At 44.8% G+C, this 2,979-nt stretch overlaps 1 pseudogene; it reads right to left on the bottom strand.

Moving 5' to 3' along the window:
- Positions 1-484: 484 nt before the first annotated feature.
- LOC102489642 (partner and localizer of BRCA2 pseudogene) lies at positions 485-2,465 on the bottom strand (annotated as a pseudogene).
- Positions 2,466-2,979: the final 514 nt, after the last annotated feature.

Here is a 2,979-nt window from a genome sequence, read left to right on the forward strand (position 1 = left end):
CATTCTTAAACACTGAGGGGCCAATGTGTCAGGAAATCGCGCTATCAATATTCACTAACACATCTCCCTCCTTCAGAGACACGTTCACAAAAGAAGCAGATTGTACCTGTTCAATGGAATGTTTACACAACTCCAGGCACGTATTTCCACAGTGCTGATTTTCACTGAAAGTGAGTGACTCGAGACCAGCAGTTGGTATAATGGCTATGTCGCTGGACTCCCATGTAGTCGACCACAAATCGAGTCTCGGACCCGGTGGCTTAAACTCACACCGGGCGCGTGTGCGTGCGTGCCCAAGATCCTGAGATGAGAATGGAGGGGAAGGGATTGTGGCATGGCCATCCCCCCGGAGGGTGATTTCTCGCTTTCTGCCTCTCTCATTAGCTAATGTGCTAATGCACTCTATAGCAAAAACCTCTTAAAAAAATAAAAAATAAAGAAAGGGAACGACTCAGTGGGTAGAGGTGTTGCCTGGGAGCCAGTGTCAGCCACAGGCAGGCTGTCCTTGATACCCGCGGGCTGGTTTCCAGTTTTGGTGGACTGGACTGTCACATCGTTTACTTTTACTAGCAGGACTGGCTGTGTCTTTCAAGTGAGGAAGCTGGGGTGTACAACAAATTTGTCCAGCAACCTCTGCAGACTCTTTTCCACTATAAGCCTGGGAGCCCAAAGCTCGAGTAAGTACCTCAGATAGGGAAAGCAGGTGAACACACCTCTCTAGATCTGTCATTATCAGCTGCAACATTATTTAAAGGTGTGAAAAGGAACATGGATGAAGAAAGGCTCACCTCTGTAGGCTGGCTTGTTAGGTCTGTCCTTTCAGAATGCGATTTTGTTGGAGGAACAGTAAGTTCCTCTTTGAAGTCCTCCATTTCTGGGTCTATTTGTTCAGGAATCATTTCCTTCAGAACAATGCAATTTCCCTCTTTCAGAGGCCTCTCCTCAAATGTTTTGGTTTAAACAGCCCCACTGGTTTGATGGAGCAGGACTTCAGTTTTTCAAGCTTCAGAGGCCCAAACTGTTCGTCAGGTGACTGAAAGTCTGTGGTATTGAGAACACATGGCCGTTGCTTTAAACATAGCATTTCATTCTTATGAAGTAGAGCATTGAAAGCATCGTGATCCCAAGCTAAATTCCTAGAAGAAAGGCGTCCCCTTTCTGACAGTGACTTTCCCCTCTGGGGGTGGTTGCGTCTTCATTCCATTATCTGTGCAAGGTGGTTTCTTCCTTGCACCTTTAATATCTTTTTTTTTGGAGAGGTTTTTGCTATAGGGCACGTGCACTTGCCAGACAGACAGAGAGAGACAGAGAGACAGAAAGCGAGAAATCACCCCCCAGGGGGGATGGTCACGCCGCAATCCCTTCTCCTCCATTCTCCTCCTGGGATCTTGGGCACGCACTCACACGCGCCTGGCGTGAGTTTAAGCCACCGGGTCTGGGACTTGAACTGCGGTCGACTACATGGGAGTCCGGCGACATAGCCATTACGTTAACTGCTGGTTCCCTGGACCTTTAATATCTAACGCACTGGAAGCGGGCAAAGTGGCTCACAGTGATCTAATCCTGGAGCGCAGTTGATGTTCTTTTTTCTGTATATCTACTAGTTGTCCGGGTAACTGCCTTCCTAGAAAAGTCATTATCTTCAGTGGTCCAGTAAGAGGGTTGACTTCAGCTAATGAGAGAAGTTTTTGGGAAGGACTTCTTGAACTGCGTTGTCCTGTGCTTGTGTCAGACATTTCACTTTGGTCCATTTCTTCATTGGAAAGGTTTAAATCTTTAGTTGCTGTATTAACAGGATCGACAGCTTCTAGGCTAAGACTCTTAGATTGACTTGGGACCTCGTTTTCCTGAAGAATTTTATTTCTACCATCCTGAGTGATACTCGGAGATTTTAAAGATTTCTCTGTGCTTTCGTTAAGTTTTGGTTTTCATTTGCTGGTAAGTTGTTGTAAGTAAAGTCATCTCTAGGGCATGAATTACCTGCCTCTAAGTTAGGACCAGGCAGCTGGCCACTTGTACTTAGAGCTTGATTTACCATCGGGTTATCCATAAAGATAGTAATTTTGTTATGTTGTGCCTCCAAGTGCATAGATGAAGCAGCACTAACGCATTTTAAGCCTTGAGTATTAAGTTCACAGTTACTTCCAGGAGGTGAATGTTCACGGTGCTGGCTACTACTGCCATCTGATGGATATGCCAAGGAACTGCAGCCTCTTTGGGAAGATTATTTCCTCTTTAAAAGTGCATCAGCATCTCTTCCTGGTTTGGCAGTTGGTGGAATTAATATATTCCTTCCACTATTTTCTGTAACTGGCGATGAAGAATACAGAATTTTAGACTTAAGACTTGAGCCATGAATCATTATTTCAGTTACCAGTGACCTATAATATTTGCAATTGGTTTCTTCTTGTTCCTTTAGTCTTTTCCCAGAGAGTAGTAGTGAATCAATATTAATGAAACATTCTCTTGTTGCAGGAAAACAGACGGCCAAGGGAGGAAAAGGCAGCACTCCGGAGAAATAGGAAAACTCTTTATTACTATTATACTGGCAGGCTCTGAGGAGTTAATACTCTCGATCTCTGGCCGGGTGGGGGTTAAGCACAGTCTTTTATTGTGGAGTCTGGGGGAAGGGGAGCTTCAGCAGGCTAAGGGTATCCTATCAGGAAGAAGAAGCTCAAAGTTTACTCTAAAGAAGAAAGGGTCAGGGACCAGCAGGTGTCATGGTGGTTAAGGTGCTGGGCTCTCCCACATGGCCAACCACAGTTCAAGTCCTGGACCTGGTGGCTTGCTTTCTCACTCTGTCTCTCTGTGTCTTGCTCTGGTCACATTAAAAATTAAATGAATGAATAAATAAAATTTAAAAAAGATTCTTTAAAGAAAAAAAAGGAGAAAGAGTCATATAAATGGGGTGTCTGGCTTCTCAAGGTCTCAGGTTGCTTTTGTCACTTTAAAGGGGGAGTAGAGACTTAGCAGAGGCCT

This window comes from Tupaia chinensis, unplaced genomic scaffold, assembly GCF_000334495.1.
Source record: "Tupaia chinensis unplaced genomic scaffold, TupChi_1.0 Scaffold145111_1, whole genome shotgun sequence".
NCBI lineage: Eukaryota > Metazoa > Chordata > Mammalia > Scandentia > Tupaiidae > Tupaia > Tupaia belangeri.